A 24,404-nucleotide genomic window follows, 5' to 3' on the forward strand; every position below is an offset into this window, starting at 1 on the left:
CGCAGATGGCCTGTCCCGGTTCTTCCGCCTCGACGAGAAGAGTCCCCAAGAGAATGGGTAACTCTCCCCGCCTTCAGCTGGGGGGGACGCATGTTGGACAGGCCACATGAAGGGCCGCTCTCCCCCGGCCCAACCAGGCCCGAACCAGCCACGCAAGTACCACACACCACCATTGCACGTCCACCGTCCCCGCAGGGACCCCTACACTCGAACCTGTTGACCGCGTAGGCCGACCCACTACCGGCCTGCGCGCCCATCCTGGGCGCCATCTTGGACACTCCACCACGAGGCCGCCTGGCCCCCGATCGACCTCAACCCTGGGCCTGGCCAGGCCTCAGACATTCCGGCACCAACATCCACCCAGGAGGTGAGCGGGCTACTTGGTCAGTCAATGGGAGCAAGAGGTGTCGATGGCTCTCCCCCGCCAAGTGCCGCTCGCCCATCGCCTCCCCGGGCGCTGGCTCCACCCCCCTGCTGGGTGTCTGAACCCCCTCATCCCGGACCTCCCGACCTCCAAGTGCGAGGGTCCGGACATCAAAGCACACCAGCCCTATAACTGGGGCAGCTCCAGAGCAGGACGGGAGTTGTATCTTGGAGTCGAGAGACGCAAAGAAGAACTCATCCTTGACGGACTACTGGCGCTGCCGTAGCTCTGTCTTGTGCACCCTCGTCCTGCCTGCTGGCGCTGCCGCGGCTTTGGGAACCACCCTATCCTTCATCGTCGTCGGGACCTGCTGGCGTGGCCGCGGACCGTTTGTAACCACCACCTTCATCGGGACCTGCTGGCTCTGCCGCGGACCGTCGTCTTCCTTCATCCATCTCGGGACCCGCTGGCTCCGCCGCGGCCCGTTCATCTACACCACCGAGCTCGAGGATTGAGAGCTATTTCCATCTTTTTGGTAACAAGACTGTCCCGCTACCCTTTTCCCAAACAGAGACCAGAATAGAGGGGACCCCTGAGTCCAGACCTCCTTGTACCATTCTACCGTACTTAAAGAATTGCCTATAAAGTATCGTTGAACTTTATCATTGTGTGGTGTCCGTCTGTGGGGGGGAAGTTACTCGTCTGTACGGTTCGCTGGAGACGGCTCTCCCCGGAGACCTCTCCCCTTGTCCTCGGCCGACCCTCCCGGTCCGTCTAACACCCCCCCACCTGGAAACATTTCTGCGGATCTGCACTCTAAGGCATATCTCCCCAAATATATATAATGAAATGTCACTGCAGACAAGACAGTGAACCACACTGACTTTCCCTATCAGTGTTTAATATTATTATATGGCCTACAAGAGGTCAATATCAAACCCTTCAGAGATCACTCTGCGCCGGCTACCTGTGCGCAGATACCGGGCTGACCATGACGGTAGTTTCACACACAGAGTCCTCACACCTGTGCACACGTGTTCATGTGTAGCCAGCAGCCTTACACCACAAGGCAGACACTGGTGATATACAAACGCAGTCTATTTACCCTGGGTGAGTCACCAGCTGTGAGGCTCACCCACAGTAAAATGTCCCCAAAACACGTGATCAAAATGCGAAACATCCATGCGGATTACATGGGCAGAACCCGTTTTTGTTACAATTTATGAATGTGGATAAGAAAGTGTTATAAAAATGTGTCAATTTGGAATCTATTTAATTGCTGTGAAAATGAATTTTAACTTGAATTTAGAAATCATTTATATATAATGTATCTCTGATATCATGAAATGCTAATATGGTTTAATAAAATAATAAACTATTAATAGAATGAATAGCATATATTTAACCCATGTACATATTTACGGGGGAGGCTGCGCACATCAGAGTGTGTACAATGGTATAAATGATTGTTCAGTAAGCTTCTTAAGTGTGCTGCTAGGATTTTTAACAGGTTAAACCGGCTAGATCTAAAATGCGAGCTTGAAGTCTGGTGCGAATGGGCAACTTGCTTTTAACTGTGAGGAGCGTTCCACCGCAGGGGTCCAAGTGATTGAAAATGTGAAACTTGGAGAATTCAGAGGGTTGACGGTCATCTACTTCTGTTTTGTGGCATGTGGGCTACGTGCGTGTCAGAATTTGATATGTGATTGGTTCTGTTATTTTTAAGAAAATGTACAGGGCCCTGAAAAAAAAAGAAAATGTACTAGGCCCTGAAAAAAAAAAAGAAAATGTACTGGGCCCTAAAAAAAAAAAAAAAAATGTACTGGACCCTGAAAAAATAAAAAAAATGTACTGGGCCCTGAAAAAAAATATACTGGGCCCTGTGTTCATCCGTGTTCCATCGAGCTCGTTTAACCTCAGTAGTACCATGGGTTTAGTGTTGGCTGTCGCTGGTCCGTAGCCACTGGGTTATTACTCATATGTGCATTAAGGAGTGTACGATATGTTTGAGTGAAGGTAACAGTGAGGTTCTAGAACTGCCTCTGTGTCACGTGACCTGGCCTTATAGGCTGATGAGCCCGTGACATCACAGTAGAATGCCTAGTTGAGTAAGAATTGATATCTGACATGGAGCTGCCAAGTTTTGATTGGTGCTGGTTCCCCTGTCAGAAGACTAATTGCCCAATATCCTGCCTATGAGTAAACAACTATTTATTCCGAAAAATAAATACCTTAAGTTCTATTCTTCTTATCTACAGATTATTCTTTTAAATATAGACAGTAAAATATTCATTTTACTACTAGTCAATGGCAGGTATCACCTGAGCATCAACGTTTCATTGCAGGAAGCTCTACCATTGGTCACACTCATTGAATTGCTATCTGCTCCTTCCTTAATTAAATATCATTATGAAATATCTTTCTTGACACTGAAAAGGCATTTGACAGAGTCTCTTGGGATATTCTGTGGTATGTACTGGAGCGGTATCAACATCCTACTAAATGTATATGTGATGTGAAGCTACTCAGGTCTGGTCCAGTTGCAGCACTCTGATTGAATCAGTCTCTTTCCAAGATGTTTGACGCTGAACGGGACGCACGGCAGGACTGGTGATTATCCCTGGCTATAGGCGCCCTCCATATTGAACGACCTAATGTAGGGATAAAAAATGATAAATCTTTAATCCCATTCAACTCCTTACAATATTCAATAAAAATACTTGTTTTTGCAGGTGATATATCCAGGGTCACATTTGACCCTCATTCGACTCTCCCAGCGATTAAAACTTCGGCAGAACATATTGCCGCTTCTTCAGACTCTGAACACAAATGTGATAAGACTCAGATTTTACTCTGTAATATCTTCAATGATCATAAACTAAATTGTTGAAGGTCTACAAATAATAAGAATAATAATATCACGTATAAGGCGCCTGGTTACACCCACTGGTGTGTCCCCTCGCTGAGAGCACTCTTCCAAACAAAAAAGCAAGGTAAAAGGTAACCGGGCGTGGAAAAACAAGGGAGAAGGAGCCACAGAGAACTCAAAGCTGAAAAAGCCAGGTTTTTAATCTTTTTCGGAAAAGGTTCTCCGATGACTCAGCACGGAGGGACAGGGGCGGGGCATTCCAGCTTTTAGCTGCCAAGTAGCTGAAAGAGCGCGCGCCCATTCTTGCTCTTTGGACTTTGGGAATTTTAACCAAGTAAGTTCCGGTTGATCTGAGATGACGTACTGGGTTATAAGGGACAAGTAGGTCCCGAAGGTAAAGTGGGCCTTTGCCCTTTAAGCTACGGTGGCAGATGCACTGAGCCTTAAAAAGAATCCTTTTGTTTATAGGCATCCAATATAAGGAATCAAGAGCTTTCCTGGAGGAAGCTTTCCTGGGTTGGTAGAGGACTAAGCTGGCTGCTGCATTCTGGATACATTTTTTCGTTGCTCCTAAATTTAGGACATATCCGTAGTCCAGTTGAGATGTTACAAGGGCGTGGACCAGGATTTTCCTGGCTGCAGTAGGGAGAATGTCCACAGTTTTCCTTAACATTTTAAGAGTTCCAAAACACTTCCCTGCAACCTTCCTGGTGTGTGTCTCAAAGGAGAGGGGAGGGTCCAGCCATACTCCTAAGTTTTAACCTCTTTTTTGGGGTTAGGAGCAGGGCCCTGGATCAGTGGCCACCAGGTTGAGGAACAGAAGGAGGGAGACTTCCTCACCACCAGGATCTCTGTTTTACTGCCATTCAGTCTGAGGCACTTATATGCCATCCAAAGAGCCAGGCCCTTCAGGCAGGACGGAAACTTACTGGCTGCTTCCACCGAATTATGGGAAAGAGTGACAACCAGCTGCGTGTCATCCACAGAGGACACAATGGTGACACCAAGTCAAGTCAAGTGAAAAATGTTTATTGTTTCAGTTAATTAAAAAAATAACAATACAATTACTAACACAGAAAACTGCAATAAAAGGCTTGTTTCCTAAAAGTAATAAAAGTCTTTTGTTAAACTATTATTACATGTATAGAAATATCATTATTAAAAAAACTGACGTTTTCAACATGCGCAGTGTACAATTAGTGGATCTGGAGTATTGTTTGACACATAGACCGCTATATAAAATTGAAAAATGTTCCTCCCAGTGTTCTAGTGTCATTGTCCCTTGTGTCCAGGAGTACGATCTGCCTCTGAGCAGTCCTTCTTATTTAATGTTAGCGAGCAGGGCACCAGATTCCTTTTTAATACTTGTGTAAAGTAAAGTAAAGTCCACATTTGTAAAGCGCACAATCACCCGTAAGGGTCTCTAGGCGCTGGGGGCCGTTGGGAAGATTAAGCGAGCTATTACCCAGAGTCACATGGTGCTGGGCTAACCTGCCGCCGGAGCCGGGGATCGAACCGTGGTCCCCAGATTCCAGCGTCAGTCGCCCTGGCCGTGGCGCCACACCTCTCTCTGTATGAACGGCGAGGAACTTTATTAGTTGGCATTTCAATGAAGTGTCTGTTGCATCCAAGGCCACTATAATTGCTGATCTGCATGTCCTTATACCTCTATTGCTCAGTGGCTCGTGCTTGTGATAATTTAGGATAGATGCCGTCAAGGTCGTCGTTGCTGCTTCCGCATAGTCTATATTCTTTCGGTCTGTCGAGGACCCAAGTCGGCTGGTCCACGATGGATGGCAGTTTACCTAGACGCAATTGCATTAGTTGTAGCTTTCTGTAGGCCGAGAACGTGATATTTAAATGTGGTGCTGGGGAGAGGGTTTTGTAGTTGGTCATTACCATCCAGGCGTGTTTTCTCGTGCTGAAAGTGTTTTTATCAACTAGCAGCGAGTGAAGCTTTGCTGATTTATTCATAGTTTGCTTGAAGGCAGAGTAGGGCAGATTAGTTTTCCCAAAGCTCACCTGTGCCGGTTTCTAGTAATGCCTTTTTTAGGTATTGATTGTATGGGGACTTTGCGTCTTTCTCTAGTTCGTCCCACAGAGCCTTATTCAATTCCGAGTCTACAGTGTTTTGCTTCAGGTTGTACCATTGCTTAATGGTTGCATACATTCTCCCCAGCGTTTTGTTGATTACCCCAAATTCTAGTCTAATCTGTGCTGGGGAAGCTATCTGATGAATTTGTAAGACTCATCTGTGGGTTGCAACTTATGCTTTGTTTAGCAGGTCAGCGTCTTTCCTGTGTAAAGCTATACTGCCATATTATAGATTTGGTAACATTTTGGCTTTTATTACTGCTAGTAGGGGTTTGAATGATGGCCCCTTAAGGTTTTTTTATAAGGTCCTGAAGGCGAATGATAAGGCGTTTGTTCTCTGAGTCATGTAAGGCTCCCGGTGGTTATGCCTGTTGTCAAAGTAGAACCCCAGATACTTATAGTTTGATACTACTTCTAGCTTTTTGCCCTCTAGTTGGAATTGCTGTTTGGCTGTCTGACGTCTGCTCATAAGCATTGTTTTGCTTTTTGTAATGTTTATCACTAGTTTGTTGTTAGCTATAAATTTCAGCATTCCTATAAGCGATCTTTGTAGACCAATCTTGGTTAGTCTCATCAAAACAACATCACCCGCGTAGGATAAATGGGTTAGTGGCAAGGTACCTAATTTAGGTGGGTGGGATATGATCTTGTTAAGTTTTGGCGCAAAGTCTTTCATGAAAAGATTAAAGAGACGGGGGGCCAGGACACATCCTTGTTTGAGCCCTTTGGTAGTTTTAAGTTTTCTTGATAGCCTTGCGCCATCTCCCAGTTTTACTCTCATCCATGTGTTGGATTATAAGAGCAAAATTAGTGTTTTGTTAGGGACATTCCATGTACGCAATTTACCCCAAAGAATGTGACGGTCCACGCTGTCAAACGCCGCCTTTAGGTCGATAAAACAGAGGTACAGCTGTTGTTTCCTTCGGATACATTTATCAGCTATCATCAAGAGTGATACAATATTTGCTATTGTCCTGCACCATTTTCTGAAACCTGTTCGGTTAAGTGGGATCCGTTTTGAGTTGTCAGACCAGGTAATCAGGTCTTCCAGTAGTAGTAAGGCGTGGTACTTCACATCCATGTCCAAAAGTGCTATCAGCCTGTAATTCGCTGGAGACGTTCTATCTCCTCCTTTTGAAGATTGGAGCAATTACTGATCCTTGCCACCTTGACCGAATTTGCCATTCTCTCTCCACTTCTTCAAACATTTTTTCAGTCTTCCGCTGGACCTGATTTGAAGATTATTGGGGGTATACCGTTTGGGCCTGGGGCCCCATTTCCACATCCCTTCTGGAGTGTTCTACTTACGTCTCCGTCACTGAAGCCTGAATTTCCAGATGTGGGTTTTACACCGCAATCTTCTCTCAATTGTGCCTCTTGTGTGTTTTGCCGTTTAGGCCCTTGGCAAATTGGGGCACTGTTTGTAGTTTGTAGGACACTCCTGTCGCAGCTCAGTTGTTCTCCGCGCTCGCGTCCTCTCCCTCCATTCTAGGCGATTCGATGGTTCAGTGTCTGTGAATCTCTTTGTTAATAGTGAGGCCCAATCAGTTTCTTGTACGCTTGAGGTAATTGAGTTCGCCGGGTGCTTGAGCCCATTTATTATTCCCCAAAATGGTGACACCATGTTTTTCTACAATCTCCGCAAAGGGTGTGTTATAAAAATTCAAAAGAGTTTGGCTCAGAATTGAGCCCTGCGGTACCCCCTGAGGGAGAGCAATGATTCTGGAGATACGTGGATGTTGTATGACGTGGAAGCTGCGATCCTGCAGGAAGGAAGTCATCCCTTTTAAAGCGACTCGGTCCAATCCACCTAATCTAAGGCGTTGTAGGAGATGTTTATGGGATACCGTATCGAAGGCTGCACTGAGGTCCAACAGGACCAGTGCAACCGTCAGGCCTTCGTCCACACGCCTACATATTGTCTCTGTGGCAAAGAGTAATGTAGACTCCGTACAACACGTAGCTCTGGAGCCTGACTGTGTAGTGTGAATAGATTGTGCTGATTAATATGTGCAACCAATTGTGAATTCACTACCTTTCCTGCTATTTTAGAGAAATGAGGTAGGAGTGAAATAGGGGGCAAGTTCTCCAATGGATTCAAATCTGCTGTAGGTTTTTTCTTAAGAGGGAGAGCAATTGCTTGCTCCATGTATTCAGGACCACCCCCACCCCACTGAAAGGAGAGTTCCAGCAGCTGCTGCACAAATGGTAGTATTCTATCATGCCTACGCTAATGATTTTTGGCGTGGTTAATTCAGTTGATTTGATACTTAGAGCTACCATTTTTAGATCTTCCTAGGAAGGGAGGGAGAATTCTGAGAGACAGTTGTCCCTCCAATCAGGGGTCCTCTCGGTTTGACAGGAGGTGCCATTGCGAGCCTCATCAGGAGTCATATATTTTTGATAGATTTGCAGCAAAAAAGTCAGCAATTTGGTTACAAAACTCTATCGAACTGGTGGCCGGTGCCATAGTTCTCTCGAGAAAGGATAAGTCTTTGAGAATAACAAATAATTCTCTTGAAGAATAATCCGCTTCCCCTATCCTGTCATTGTAATAGGCAGCGCGTGTTTTCTTAATGAGGGAATGGTAGCACTTTAAGTTTAGTTTATAGGCAGCCGTATTATTATCCGAAAAGTCTGTCCTCCATTTACGCTCTGAGCATTTACAGGATTTCTTTGCTACCCTTAGGGCTTCATTAAACCATGGAGCACATTTGGTGCGTCTGCGGGGGGCAGTAGAAGTCCATGGAGCAGCCACATCCAGTGATTCAGTAATCCACCTGTCCACTACTCTGCTCACCCCATTAATATCCTTTACTAAGAAGGTCGGCTTAGGGTCCTATTCCGATGTCGGACGGACTCGGGTCTGTCCGACATCGGTCAGGAGCCATAACCGACCGACCTGCTGTCGTTGGTTACGGCCCTGCAAGTACGATGCGATCGAACCCTGTTAAGTCGCATTTGTATGCTTCACAATGGAAGCATGCATTCCGAGTGGAATGTGTTGGACTGGGCCCTTCGCGCAGGTCCACCCCTGAAGTTTGTGCTTGTATATGTGACCTGGGGATGGTGATTCCCACTCTGAATGCGTGTAGATGAGAGAGGCCTGCCTCCCATAGGAATGCATGGGGAAAGTATGTAGCCCTGATAGCTCCGGATGCGTGGGGGGTACAGGCTCGAGTCTGGTATGTGTGGACTCGTGTGTTTAAATGCTGCAAGATGATGTATGCCGCGTGTGTGTGTCTAGAAGGGAAGTGCCACTTCTAGACATGGGTGTGTGTATGCAGTAGGTGTGCTGGCGCGTGATTGGCTGAAGCCAGCTGGGGAGCCTGGCTCCAAGAGTCTGTGTGGGTCTGCCCCGGTGGTGAATGGAGAGATTAGCATGCTGATGTGAGGGAGGAGCTGTGCCTGTATCCTGTATGGGGCTGGGCTTTCCCCCCACAATGCTGGCTCCACCCCCCTGGGGTGCGTCTGATGACCGGGCCTGCCTGATGAATGAAAGGGGTGGTTGGGGATAACAAGATACTCCCAAAACCAGCTGCGACTGGTTTCTCCCCCACCCAGCACCTTTAGACAAAGGAATTTCTTGTATAAAAAGAGGCTGCGACCTCTTCTAAAACGTTCTTGTTCCCAACTTGAATCTGCCAGGGGCTGCTGCTGCTTGGGCCCAGGGTTGGCTTGCCTCCCTGGGCCCTGCCCTTCTCCTGGACTTCTGATGGCCTTTCCCTGCTAGGAGCTGCTGTGCTCCTCCTAAGGTCCTGGTCTTTCTATGGACTTTGCTGTTCCCTGACCTCTAGCGCTTGGGAGCGCTCTACCTTCATTCATAGCGCTGGGAGCGCTGTATTTCTGACCTAGTGCCTGGAAGCGCTGGCTCTGGCCCCCTTAGTGCTTGGGAGCGCCTCATCCCTGTAGCGAGCGTTGGGAGCGTGTTATTCACGAGCCGGTGGCCACCCGGCATTTGCCCTGTTCCTTGGAGGTTCTGCCTCCCCAGCGAGTGCCTACCTCGCTAATTGCCCCCGTGATCGCTATCCTTAACGAGGGAGCCTACGCCTCATCAATTTCCCCCTGAGCTCACCGCCGCCACCCGGGACCCTCGTGACCTCATCCCCGGGGCGCGCTGGTATTGGCTGCCGGCCCGGGATTCCCCCCGTCACGTCATCCCCCAGGCCGCGCCGTGATTGGCTGCCGGCCCGAGGAAGGGAAGGAGGCCGGCCGAGAGAGTTTGTGGAAGCCGGAGCGGCGGGAGCCTACTCCGCGCTCCTGCCTTGCCCCCGAGAAACTGCCAAACCCCCCCGGGGCTCCCGAGAGTGAGGGAGAGCCCCGGGGAGCAAGAGGAAGCCCGCGCAGCAGCGGAGAGCGGCGCATCCAGTCCGGTGAGTGCTGCAGTGCAAAAGAGAGGAGGGGCGTCGGGGCACATTGCCGGTGCTCGCCCCTCCCCTCGAGTGAGTCCCCGTGATATGTCCCAAGGCCCGTGGGGCCCCCAGCGATGCCGGGTCCCCCCAGTGGGACCCCGCTTGCCCCCAGCTTTGCCCCAGAGCCCCGAGAGGCTCCGTCATGGCCCGTGGGGCCCCCAGTGATACCGAGTCCCCCGAGGGGGACTCCACCTTTTCCCTGAGCCCCGAGAGGCTCCACTATTTGGTCCTAGTTCCGCTGAGCCGGCAAGGCTCGGCCCTAGCCCGCATCTTGCTCCCTGAGCCCCGAGAGGCTCCACCTTGTGTTCATTGTCCTTCGAGCCTGGAAGGCTCCATCATGTTGGCCCATCCTTGGCCCTCAGCTGCCCAGCACTTCGTGGGCAGCTGCCACGTGTAGGATTATTCTTGGCTCCCTGCAGCCTGTCCTGACTCTGAGACATTGGGGGGGCCCTAGCCCAGAAAAGGCCGCTGGCCTGTTAGAAGGTATTGCCTGATGTTCTAATGTGATTCATGTGTGTTACTCTGTGTTGCATCTCTGAAGGTGCTTCTGTTACGTTAAGTGCTTTGTCCTGCCTTCCCTCCTAAATATCCTAGTTCTCATGTCTATGGCTTCTGGTTAGAGTGAGTTCTACTGCTAGTCCTATTAAGCTCCAGGTTGTCAGGTGTTCCAATGCTAGCTCCTGGTTGTTATGTGTTCTAGTACTAGTTCTAGGAAGCTCCCAGTTGTTATGTGTCTTAAATGCCATTTCCATCATGTGCATATCCCTGGCAGTGATCCTATGGCCCTGTCCTGTATATATTCCCTTGTAAACTCTGCCCGTGCCCCAGGCACATTGTATCTGGTGTATTTATCCCTAAGTATGTTTTTCAATACAAAGTATATTTTTCATATATATCTTGTGTGGAGTTCCTTTTGTGGGGGGCCTGGGATGTTGTTGCTGGGGGTGCGTACGCAAATGCTTTACACATGACCTCCGAGATAGGCCTGACTGCTCGTGCCAAGCTACCAAGGGGGTGAGCAGGGGTTGTCTTGAAGGGTGACTTCCCTACCCTAACTAGAAATGGTGATTTCTGCCTGGCCTTGGCGCAAGCCTCGGCCAACCAGGGATCCCATTTCTAACAGAATGCATGCCTGCATTGTGTAAAGCAGGGGTGCAGTTCATCCCTGCAACCTGTGGCCGGCACACCAAGGTGCCTCCTACAGAGTGCAGGGATCAACAGAGGAGCACCATAGGTGCCCCCAGGCCACTACTTAGCGGTCTCGCACCCATGGGGCCCTGCTGGGGGCCCCCAGAGACAGATTCCGACTGCCTTTTCGTGCCGGAAACACCGGCACGAAAAGGCAGTAAAAAACTGCCATCGTATTCCCTCGGTCGTAAAGAGGCGACCGGGGGAGTACTGAAGAATCTCCAAGCCCGTCGTAGGCCATCCAGAAATCCGAGTTGGATTCCATTCCGACCGAGCCCATCAGAATGGCTCGGTCGGAAAGGAATCCGGCCAGCACATTCCGAGGCGGTCGGAAAGGCTCTGAACATGGTTCGGGGCCCTTCCGACTGGAATCGGAATCGGCCCCTAAGTTGTAGAGCCTGAGTAAAACTCTCAGAGTTAAATATGGACCATCTCCTGTGTGTAGTGTTTAGTTCTGTTCTAGCTGTAGGGGGGGCTTAGATATGAGAATGGAGAATGCCACAAGGTGGGGATCAGACCTAGGAACTACAGTAGGGGGGCTCAACTTCCAAATCTGGGTAGTTAGCAAAAATAGGGTCCAATATGTGACCCACTTGGTGTGTCGAGTGCGTGGATTTAAGCACTGGCTGGAGGGCGGCAAGTTCTTGCTGTAGAAACTGGGCTTCACCACATCTGTGGTTGTCAAATGTAGATTTACTTCCCCCAAGATAGTCAGATTCATGTGACGTAGCGCTGGTTTTACCATTAGTTCAACAAACCTTGAGATATGTTTAGACTAATCTGATTTTGGGGAGATTGAAGAATCTATCCTTCTCATGACTTTATCCTGCTGAAAATGTCTATTTTACCAAGGTTTTTATATTTGCTGTGAGCATTGCCTTGTTTGATCCCCTTTTCTTTCTTTCAGAAGCTTCATGGCGGTGTTACATCCTTTACTTCGAAGCCAGGTCACCCTCGGACGGCGCGTGAGAAGGGATGTCCGTCATTGCTGTAAAATGGCTAGACCTAGCAGACTTTTATTGGTTTCATTGGCTCACATCGAGGAGTTGAATTTACAAATCTCTAAGTCTCACTGTCAGTGGTGCTTTGTGCACATTCATTAAATGTGCTCCAAGCTGGAGCATCTGTAGGGAAACTCAGAAATCCTTGTTTTTCCAAATAAATTAAACTTAAAACCACATTGGCTTAAGTTCACATGATAAAGATGCGCGGTTTACAAATAATTTAGTAGGAGACTCAGGGGCATATTACCAACCAATAGAGATAATTTTTGTCTCTAACTTGTTTAGAGACAAACATTATCGCCGCAAATCGGCGATTTTTATCGCAGATAAACCTTGCTATTAGCAAGGTTTATCGCAAATGCGATGAAAAACGGCCGCAATGCATGAATATCGCTGAAAACTCAGCGATATTCATGCATTATCGAGCAAATGCTCTTAGCCATGTTATCCACCTCCCATTGGATAACATGGCTAAGAACTGGTCAGGGCAGGTGTTAGCTTAGGGAGATATTCGCGCTTAGCGCGAATCTCTCCAAAAGTTGGTAATAGGAGATAGCGATGTTAGCGACTGTTTCCAGTCGCTAACATCTTGGCACGCCCACTTTGCATGTCATTAGTGATAAATATCACTGACATGCAAAGCGGGGCCGAAGATGGTCGCTATCTCCTACTAGCTGTCGCTAACTGGTGTTAGCGACAGCTTGGTAATAGGGAGATACTTTTATCTTCGCTTTCTTGGCTTTTAAAGCCAAAAAAGCGGAGATAACGCCCTTGATAATATGCCCCTCAGTTTTGGATCAAAGAGCTCTTTTCATCGACAATTCCAGTCAAGTTCAGAAGTCACTGGATCGATCAAGAAGTAACAATTAGATGATTAAAACAAGGCGATGGATTGCACTCTTACTGGACTTAAGACCACAATATATTATAAATCAGTGGTTTGAATGTCTCCAGCTGGTGAAGAACTTTCAAACACATCTGCCTTGAGAATTCCATCTCAAACCTAATCCAGTTGTCCACATGTTCCTGCACCACCTTTTATTTTGGGTGCAGTATAGTGCAATATCTTATAGTACGACTCCCGACTTGAATGAATTAGTAGTAGATTCATCGAAAGAGCTACAAGTTAACATTAAAAGAGATATTGTTAGTGATACACTTGTGATCTTCTTGCATCTTGTGAAACCTACGAAATGCTGCTGGAGACATTGTGGACTCTGGTCAGGAGATTCATTGCTCCTCAGAAGGGTTTCACATGAGTATTCATACAACCCTCAATAGGAATCGATGGAGCGACTGCAGCAAAGAAGCTTCTCCTGGCATCGGCTTATGGTTTGCAGCCTCTTAGAGGCCAGAAGGCCCTTCACAATCTGAAGGCTCCATGGTGCGACTGGTAGCTGACATCGCATGCAAAGCATGGGTTGCAGCAGTCTACTCAGTCTTCCCGGGTTGTTGCCGAGCAATTGTGATCCCCCACCGGTTTTTAACAACCACTCGGAATCACAGATTTTACCAGCCGACAGCTTAACACCAAAGCATCAATCAATCAATCAATCAATCAGGGGATTGTGAAGTGTGCTACTCACCCGTGAGGGTCGCAAGGCGCTAAGGGGGTCGGTGGGGGGGTCCGCAGATCTGTTCAGCTGAAGAGCCAGGCCTTCCTGAAGGTGTTCAGGGAGGGGGCGCGTCTGATGTCTGCCGGTAGCTCGTTCCAGGTCTCGGCTACAATGTGAGAGAAGGATCTCCCACCTGCTCTGGGTCTGTGGATGCAATGGTGTTTCGGCCAGTGCGAAGTTGAAAGATTGGAGGTTTCTTTTGGGTACGTGGAAGTTGATTCTGTTGTTGAGTTATTTGGGTTTGTTGTTGTATAGGTATTTGTAGGCATGAGTGGGGATTTTGAAAGGGACTCATTTCTCTACGGGGAGCCAGTGAAGACTTCGTAGGTGTTGGCTGATGTGTTCATGTCGGGGGATGCCGAGGACGAGTCTTGCGGTGGTGTTCTGTATTGTCTGGAGTTTGTGGAGTAGGGACTTGTTGATGCTGGCATAGAGTGCATTTCCATAGTCCAGTCTGCTGGTGATGAGTGCATGGGTGACTGTCTACCTTGACTCAGGGGGGATCTACTTGTAGGTCTTGCGGAGGATGTGGACAGCGTTGAAGCAGCTGGAGGTGACGGCGTTGACCTGTCGGTTCATGGTGAGTGATGAGTCGAGTACGATGCCGAGGTTCTTGGTGTGGTCTGAGGGGTAAGTGGGCTCCCGAGGGCAGTCGGACACCAGGTGCTGTCCCATGCAGAAGGGGTGGTACCGAGCACTTCTGTCTTCTCAGCGTTGAGCTTCAGGCAGCTGTTGGTCATTCAGACTTCAACGTCTTGCATTCCTTTCTGAAAGCATCCGATCTAAAACATTCGATCGGAAAGATGCGAGAATGGCTTAATACCTTGTTTTAGGTGGAGTAGGTGCCGTGTCTTATAAATTAGGGGCTCATTATGAAGGCGGGCGGACACTGGTCCGCCCGCCATCTTAGCATGCTGGAACCGTCCCCCAGATGTGCAGAGGTCCCACCAGCCCAATTAGGATGTGCCCGCCAGTATTGGGGGCGCATCCCAGCCTTTTAACATTGCGTATGGTACTGCTGGCTGCAGCACCGTTCACAATGCCAAAATGCCACTATGTGAATTCCCATGCACAACGTGGCAGGCACCACGCGGTGCCTGCTACCTTGTGCATGGGAATGTAGGGAGTACCATGGGTACCCTCCCAGTGCACCTACACTCTCCACCCACACTGAGGGGGCCCACAAAGGGCCTCATACCCAATTCCCACCAGCCTTTCCAGGGCACATTATATTATGGCAGACGGTGCCTGCTAGGCACTGCCACCATATTAGTGGCCCTTTTCTGTCCGCCAGGCAATCAGTTCAATTGCCTCCAGCGGAAAAGCGGCGGATGGACTTTGCATCCACCATGATACCCACCACCATCCTAATTTGGCGGTGGGTAAAATCCTCAGTGATGGCGGAAGGACCGCGGGCCCGGCAGTGGTGATCCTTCTGCCCAGGGCCGGCACTAGGCATGGGCACCTTGGGCAGCTGCCCAGGGCCCCGCACCTGCTCGCAGCCATGGGGCCCCACACCTTTAAAGACATCAGAAGTTTGAAGAACTGGGATTTCAAGTACCCAGCGGCGCCAGGGACACACCCAACGTCCTCTGGGTTCCCTTGCCTTGGTATACAGAGACACTGAATACTTCTAGGTGGCGTCAGAGATCAAATTTATTAGCTGCAGCCAGTAGCAGAAATCCCAGTAATACAACACGGTGTACAACTCAAGAAACTGCTCAATTTTACTAAGGCGAGACATCCCTATTTATACACAAAAAGGTACATTTAAAATGCACGCCCCTGCACCAAAATTCAACCAATAGAAAATACATGACATCACACAGCATCATACAGTAAAGCTCATTTTACAGTGTCCCAACCCACAAGTTAATATTTAGGCATATCTAAATAATAATCTGGAAGGCCCGAACAAACCCTTAATTGAAAGCATAACCCATGAAATGAAGAAACAGTGAAGAAAAGTAGTTTCAGATAATGTGCAAGATAACAGAAACGTAAAGAAACTTAAAAGTTAACAAATGTCTTGAATGGTGATTGGGAAAATGGATAACGATCTTGCAGGGAAATTGGCTTGGCAGGGTCAATTCCAGGTGAAAGGCCAGGTTCTGAAATTAACTCCAGCGCACGAAGGAAACCTTAGTTAATGTACACATGACCCACAAAAGGTCAGACTGCTTTGCTCGCAGACTAACTTCTGAGGCCTACGTAAAAGGCAACACCAGATGGCAGTCACGACGCATGGCAAAAACCCATGTTTAGAAAAGAAAGTTGTGCACTTTAAAAGCACGCAAAATCACAGAACCTCAGCCCCTCCTTTTGCCATTACGTAGGCAATAGCCTAAACTCATGTCAATCTAAATCTAGGTCTATATCTATTCTCATCAGGTCATCAAGGTGTTGCTGTAACATCATCTTATTATCCTTCACTTCTCTCGGGACTGGTCTTCTCACACAGATCGTAGCACAAAGACTACAAATGGCGGGACCACACTGGATGCATAAACAACACGAGAAAAGGATAGCTAACGCCATACCAAGGAACATCAGAATCTTCCATCCCCATTTGGACAACAATTCCCATAACCATCCCATCAACGACCAGTCTCCTTCGTCCACATGAATAGACTCAGGGATCTTATGTAGTCTAGAGATGGCTTGGTACACTGTCGGGGCATTATCTGGTATGAAAACGCAGCAACTAGATCTAATCAGTTTGCATACCCCACCTCTATCTGCAAGTATAATATCTAAAACAAAACGGTTCTGTAATGTCATAAGGCGATCCGCTTGAAGCTCAGCTGTAATATTGCTAAGGGCACCTGCAGTCTCATTTATAGTGGCCTCAACCACTCTCGTAAGCTGACGAATATTCCTACTATTAGCCATAGGACCCCAAAAGGGTAGGAAACCCTTAAAGAAGTCTCCAGCTTCTTGTGCGACAGTATCTTTCGCATCGATTACACCTCTACCATATCTTGTCTTATGGTAATCGGAAACAGCAGTGTATGTAGGGGGAAGCAAAAAAGCCACGTAAAATGTGCCGGAAAAATCAGATGGCAACAATGTGTATGCTCTATCATAACAGACAAAATACGTGCCTTTAGCTGGCACGAACGAAGGAGATTTCTGGGACGTATAAACGTATGTGTGAGCACACACACTCTTACCAAGCTGAGCTCTCGGATTCTGACCATTACCTTGCAAACAAAGATGACCTCGGTGGGGTACAATCCAAATAGGAGGAGACCTTTGCTGCCTTTCTTTCTCCGTCAAGCTAACACTATATGTCGTCTTATTCCAACCGACATATGCTCGTACCTCATCTTTAGGGATAGCATTATACGCGTCAATATCTCTAATCATATCGACTATTCCCCGTATCAAAGCATTCTTGCTCACGTTATCGTTAACAGAACGCACTGGAGAGGCTTCGTTCGCATAGATAAACATCCATTGGAGTGCTCAAACTGACCCATTAAGTGAAAAAGGCAAAACCAAATATGGCATTCCCTTGTCTGTAGTATGTGGCATAAGACCACACACCCAACAATTCGTGGTATTTATGACTAGCTGATACTGATGCAACATCTGTATAAACGAATTATTCACAAATTCTGATCTTCGTGTCTGTTCATGTTCAGGTAACGTATGAAACTCATGTGGAGAAACAGTAGAAAAAGAAAGAGTAGGTTGGGAGGTAGATGTTAGTGGCAATTGTGGGACATAGAAAATCCAACCCACACAAGCTAACGTAATATTCACAAGCATAAGGAAACACATTATTAAAAAACATTTGCTACGAACCAATATACATATTCGGTTTTTAGAATCCACTTTCCTAACACATTTTTCAGACTCAAGAAACTCCATCCTCTAACGTGCTGCTCACGGAAATTTTCCTTCTTCACTTAAGTGTGCGTCAAGATCGCACTAACGACCCTGAGCCACAGACCTTGTGTCAATACGTGGCTCACCCCTTAAGAACTTCCTACCGTGACCCTGCAGCTGAGTCCGGATGGTGACTCGAAAAAGGAAAAAGGAAAAAAGTTTCTTGATCTGCCAAAGTGTAAATTCACTATCTAAAAAAAAAAAATATTCCAGTTTCACGTTTATTTGTCCATATGTACAGTCTTTCGCGGTCTTAGATTGTAGCGTTCTTTATTAGGTACAGTTGGGTCCTGAAATAAAAGTTCCGGATTGGTGGTGTCAATCTTTAGATGAGGAGGCACAGCAGCTTGCAGAACATCATCATCCTCGCGTTCTGACTGAGTCCATGTCAAATGAGCATCACTAAATGGAACAAATCTAAGAGTTTTTTCACATTCAGAATCGGCTATACCTCCCCTCACCCACTTGTCATATGGTAAGGGCAATGGAACTTTTTTACAATGGGTGGCATGCACCCAGTTCTTTTTGCCAGCTACTCTAACAGCGGTTCTAGTAACCAAAAGGACTAAGTAAGGACCAGTCCATCTAGGTTCCAAGTTCTTGGTACGCTGAAAGTTCTTGACGAGGACGTATTGACCAGGTTGGATTGAATGTCCTGGATCTGTAGTAGCTGTCGGCAAACTGTCATAGACCTGTTGGTGGAGAACACGTAATTTAGCAGTAAAGTCATGTAAGTAATCCACCAACATAGGGTACTCAATATTGCTGTATTCTTTAGGACGAGGCACACCCCAAACATTCGCAGGACGACCAAACACGATTTCATATGGACTAAGTCCCACTCGAGAATGCACAGTCGTCCTTGTTGACAAAAGGGCCAACGGCAAGGCATCCAGCCATGTAAGACCAGTGCTCGCTTGTACCTTAGCTAATTTCAGCTTCAAGGTACCATTGTAACATTCAACAAGTCCAGCAGACTGGGGGTGATTCGCTGCATGGAACTTTTGATTTATTCCCAATCCAGCACACACTTTCTTCATGATTTGACCCACAAATTCACTCCTATTGTCCGACCATACAATTCTCGGCAAACCATACCTAGGGAAATACTCTCTCAGCAAAACCTTGGCTGTAGACAAGGCAGTATTATCTTTTAGGGGGTAGGCCTCTATCCACCTAGAAAAGGCACAAACAACCACAAGGATATACTTCAAATTATTGCATCTCTCCATGTGAATGTAGTCTAACTGTATCACTTCAAACGGATACGTTGTAGGAGCAAAATGACCAGCTGGAGTTGGAGTTCCCTTACCAGGATTATACTTCAGACAAATCATACAATGTTTCACCACGTTCTCTGCACATTTCGGAATTCCAGCATTCTGCCAAACTTCAGCCAACAACTTGCATATTCCCTTCGAACTTATGTGAGCCATTCCATGAGCCATTGTAACCACTGGGAGCACATACGCATCAGGCAACAACCATCTCTGGTGTTCTGACAACTCAACCCAACAACCTGTCGAATCCAACATACTCGTAGTTTCTCTCCAAACACTCACTTCTTTCTCAGTCGCTTCAGCCTGAATCATTTTCACACTTTCTATTGTGTCTTCACACATTCCACCAACCATAACCCAATTAGCTGGGCCTGCAACATACATAGGGCTCATCATATCTTTTGCCGTTTCCTTCGCAACTTCATCTGCAAACGCATTCCCTCGACCAACATCATCCACAACTTTCTTATGCGCACTACACTTCACAATTGCAATCTGCTTTGGGAGAGTGAGAGATTCCAAAAGTTCATTCACCAACTGCCCATGCTGTATTTTTGTCCCATGCGAAGTAAGGAACCCACGCTCTCTCCATAAACACCCAAAACTATGGGCAACACCAAACGCATACTGGCTATCAGTGTAAACATTCACTCGCTTTCCTTCTGACAACACGCACGCTCTAGTCAGTGCAATCAACTCTGCTGCTTGGGCAGAATTCTGTGGTATGCGTGCTGTCTCAACAACTGTATGTAAAGTTGTAATAGCATACACTGCAGTCGTTTCACCATTCGGAAGCTTAAAACACGAACCATCTACCCATAGGGTACCATCAATATCCGTAAGGGGAGTATCCCTTAAATCGACTCTAGCTTTCGTTTCTTCCTCTGTACGAAGAAAACAATCATGCTGTTCCTGAGGATCCGTCTCTGTAGAGATCGGTAACAACGTAGCTGGATTCAGCACATTACATCATTTAATGTGAACATGACTAGCCAACAATGTCAACTCGTAACCTGACAGACGTACACTAGTAAGGTGCTGTGTCTTAGTCCTGTTCAATAAGGTATCCACTGCATGTGGGACCATCACAATCAATGTATTGTCCAATACCAAACCAGCAGACTGTCGAATAGAAACAGCCGCTGCAGCTGTAGCTCTCAGACAACTCGGCAACGCCTTAGCAACTGGGTCTAACGTTGCTGAAAAATACGCGCATGGACGTTGTTTGTCGCCGAACTGTTGAACCAACACTGACAACGCACAACCTTCTCTCTCGTGTACATACAACGTGAAAGGCTTACTATAGTCTGGAGTACCCAACACAGGAACCGAACACAATGCATCGCGTAGTTCAGAAAAACTTTTCTGACAATCATCAGACCAAGGGAGAGGATGCGGAGTATCTTTAAGAGTCAACGCCAACAGAGGTTTCGCTAGCAAGGAAAAATTGGGGATCCACTGTCTACAATATGATGTAATACCTAAAAAGGCACGCACTTCTCTCTGTGTGGATGGTACATTCATTTGCGCAATCGCTTGAATTCGTTCTGGGGTCAATCTCCTTCCCTCCTTCGACAAGAGATGACCTAAGTAGGTCACTTCTTGGCGACAATATTGCAACTTTGAAGGTGACACTTTATGATGAAGGTCAGACAAATACCGCAACAAAGAAAGAGTAGCCTCTTTACAAATCTTTTCATCATCAGCAGTAACCAACAAATCATCGACGTACTGAATAAGAGTAGCACCAACAGGTAACAAAAAACCGTCAAGCTGAGTTTTCAACGCTTGACTATAGATGGAGAGACTTTCACAATAACCTTGGGGAGCTCTCTTAAACCGGAAGCTTCGGCCTCCTAATGAGAAGCCAAAAATATCCCTACTCTCCTCAGCAATAGGAATACTGTAGAAAGCATTCATCAAATCGATGACAGAAAACCAAGCTGCCGAAGCAGGAATCAAAGTCAACAAAGCAGTGATATCAGGTACCGCAGGAAACTGTGGCATTACTATCTTATTGACCTCTCGAAGGTCGATCACAAACCTGTACACAGGTGGCTGAGAAGCATCAGTACGTTTAAGAACAGGCAAAACAGGACTGTTACACACATTACCTCTAGTTTCCTCAACTACACCCTTCTCAACCAGATCATAGACAATCGCTAAAAGAGCTCTCTCACCATCGCTCGAAATCTTGTATTGGGGAATACGAGGTAGCCTAGCATTTGACTTAAGGGTGACAACATAAGGTGGAATCTGCAAAAGACCAACATCATTTGGACCTGTAGCCCAAAGCGTATCAGGAAGCGAACGCAATTCCAGTGGCAAACAATCCTTAGACAAATACATTGGAGAAATCACTTTCTTACCCAGGGTAAGTTGTACTCCCGAAGGAGAACAATGCAGTGTCCCATACAATCTTTTCAGCAAGTCCAAACCCAACAGATTCTCACCACAACCACTCATTAAAATAAGAGGAGCTTCCAATTCACAAGGGTCAATGGTAAGGGACAAAGGACTAGAAACTGGATTACGAACTGGGGCGCCTGAAAATCCTACTGAAACATTGGTCAAGCCAGACAAAGGTGCGCCAGGAAGTTTAGAGTGCATAATAGAACTCTTCATCGCACCAGTATCCAAAAGAAAAGGTTCTACCACACCTGATGTAATCACTTCAACGTAAGGTCCACTCTGGTCTACTGGAACTGACACTACTCCCTCTCTTTGTCCTTGGCTGTCCTATTATTAATTATTATTTATTGCATTTGTATGGCGCAACAGCTACCCTGAGGGTTTCCCGGCGCCCTGGATCAGCATTCCTTGTAAACGTGCAGGAGGCAGTTATAGATCAAATAGCCAAGCTTTCACTCCCTTGCGGATTCGTAGGTAGCAAGGTTCCAGTCTTAGTTGGATAGGGAGTGAATTCCACAGTGCCGGTGCTAAATGGGAGAAAGATCGCCCTCCTAATCGAGCTCTCTTTACCCTGGGCACGGTAAATTTAGCTTGATTTGCTGAGCGTAGATTTCGCGAGGGGAGGTATTTTTTTACCATTTTACATAGATACCTAGGTGCTATTCCTGCGTTTATTCTGTACATGTAGCACAGTGCTTTAAACTTTACTCTGCTGGACACCCTCAGCCAGTGTAAGTTTTTAAGATGTTCTGTCATCCTTGTTCGCCCTGGGAGATTGAGGAGCATTCTCGCTGCGGAATTCTGCACCACTTGCAATTGGTTCAGTGTGCTATTCGTAATTCCCAGAAATAGGATATATCACCATAGTCTAATCGTGACATGATTAAGGCCTGGATGACAGTCCTTTGTGCCCTATCTGGTAGTTGCCACAGTATTTTTCTAAGCCATTTAAGGATGAGGAGGCATGTGGAGGCAGTTTTGGCTATGTGTGTCTGCATAGACATTTTGTCGTCGATAATTATCCCTAGATTCCGTGCAGATTGCACTGCAGTTGGGGGGTCACCCATCTCCTCGGGCCAATGGATTGGGCTCCAGAGATTCTTTTGACTGCCGAATATTAGTAGTTCGGTTTTGTCTCCGTTCATTTTTAATTTATTAGCCTGGAGCCAGATGGCCATTATAAGTAGTCCGGCACGAAGGGGAGAGACATTGGCTTTATCTGGGGAGGAAAGGGAGAACACCAGTTGCGTGTCATCTTCATAGGAATAAATGGTAAGTCCCATTTCTTCGGCAATTTCAGCTAGAGGGGTGACATATATGTTGAATAGAAGGGGGCTTAGTATGGAGCCCTGAGGTACACCATACGGAGATGTGTGTATCTCTGATCGATTATTTTTGGAGAAGACCTGGTAGGTTCGTTGCCGGAGGAATTGCTCCAGCCATTTCAGTGCCTTCCCTTTTATTCCAATATCTTCCATTCTTTCGATGAGGGTATCATGGCAGATGGTGTCAAAAGCGGCACTCAAATCCAAAAGGATGAGTGTCGTCGTGCCTCCCCCATCGAGTTCTTGGCAAATGATTTCTGTGACCCCAAGTAGGGTGGACTCCGTGGAATGCCCTACCCTAAAGCCAGATTGAGAGGGATGCAGAAGTTCATTATCATTAATAAAGTCTGAGAGTTGCCTATTAACATGTTTCTCTAAGATTTTAGACAGGATTGGCAGTAGAGAAACTGGGCGGAAATTGGAAAACACCTCCGGGTCACTGTTGGCCTTTTTTAGTAACGGGACCACCATAGCGTGTTTCCATTCTTTAGGTAGCTCAGCTTCTTGTAAAGAGGCATTTAACAGTGCTCTGAGTACCTCATGAGTGGGCATATCCAGCTGTTTAAGGACGTGCGCAGGCAGAGGATCTAAGGGTGAGCCTGATTTGATACTACTCAGAGTAGTTTCAAATGCAGGCGCATCTAATAATTGCCATGTTCTAATTTCTTGTTTTAAGGGGGTCTTTTGTTGGTCCTCTCTAAGAGTAATAGAGGGATTCCTTTCAATATCATCCTTGTTTGGTAGGAAGTTAGCGTATATTGTGGCGATTTTATCATGGAAGAAGGTAGCTATATTATTACATTGGGTGGATGATAGAGTGGGAGATTCCGGTGTAGATGCTTCTCCTGCTAAATTCTTTAGGACCTTGAAGAGCGTCCCTGAATGATTCTGGGCTTCTAAGATCTTGTTTTTGGTAAAATTTCCCCTAGCAATTTTACATGATAGATGGTATGCCTTGAGTGCAAGCTTATACTTTTCTTTGTTATCAGGCTTGTAGTCTCTTCTCCATGTCCTTTCTAGTCTCTTACATAAGCTTTTTTCTTCTTTTAGTGTATCTGAAAACCAGGGCGCAGGGGGGCTACATGATTTTTGTTTGCTTAGGGTTGGGGGAATAACCGTCAGAGCAGCGTCTGATAGCCAGCTATTAATTCCAATATGGCCCTTAGTTGTAATTTCCTCAACTTCAAAGCCAGGATTGGACTTGGATAGCTGTTCCTCCAGATCTGTGATGCAGAGTTTCTTCCAATTTCTGAACCATAGATCTGTTTTTTTTAGATTTCTATGCGCCGGAGCCCAGATGATAAATTTGCTCAGGAAGTGATCGGACCATACAATGGGTACTGTCGATTCCCATTTAATACGGTCAAAATTAGCAAATATAGGGTCTAGTAAATGTCCGGCTTGATGGGAGGGGCCAGAGTTCCATTGGTGAATGTTTAATGCCTCCAGATCTGAAATAAAATTTGCCGTCATTGGGCAATTAAGATTATCTAAACGTAGGTTTAGGTCGCCTAATATAGTAAACATGGATGCTTCAAGTACGAGAGGTGCTAGAAAATCAGGAAGGGCCGCCGCCCATTCCCCAGCAGCCCCCGGGGGGCGGTATATCAGGAGTCCAGTGAGTGTAATTTGGGTCGTTAATGTAAGTTTAAATAGTCCTGCTTCACAGTGACCTAACTTCGCGTCCGTCCATTTACATTTGTATACATTTTTAAAGATAATGCAGATGCCTCCTCCTCCTTGGTTAGTCCGATCTTTCCTCACGATCGAGTAATTGGGAGGAAGGGCAAGTGCTATGTCTGGACCAGAGCTGTCTGTTAGCCACGTCTCAGTGAGAAACAGCGCATCTGGCTTCTGGTCATTTAAAAGATTAAAAATATCATTTTTATGTTTTGGAAGTGATCTGCAATTGGTTGTTAGGAAGGAAAAATGAGCATCTTGAGTGT

The sequence above is a fragment of the Lissotriton helveticus genome, chromosome 4_2 (genome assembly GCF_964261635.1).
Source record: "Lissotriton helveticus chromosome 4_2, aLisHel1.1, whole genome shotgun sequence".
Classification (NCBI taxonomy): Eukaryota; Metazoa; Chordata; class Amphibia; order Caudata; family Salamandridae; genus Lissotriton; species Lissotriton helveticus.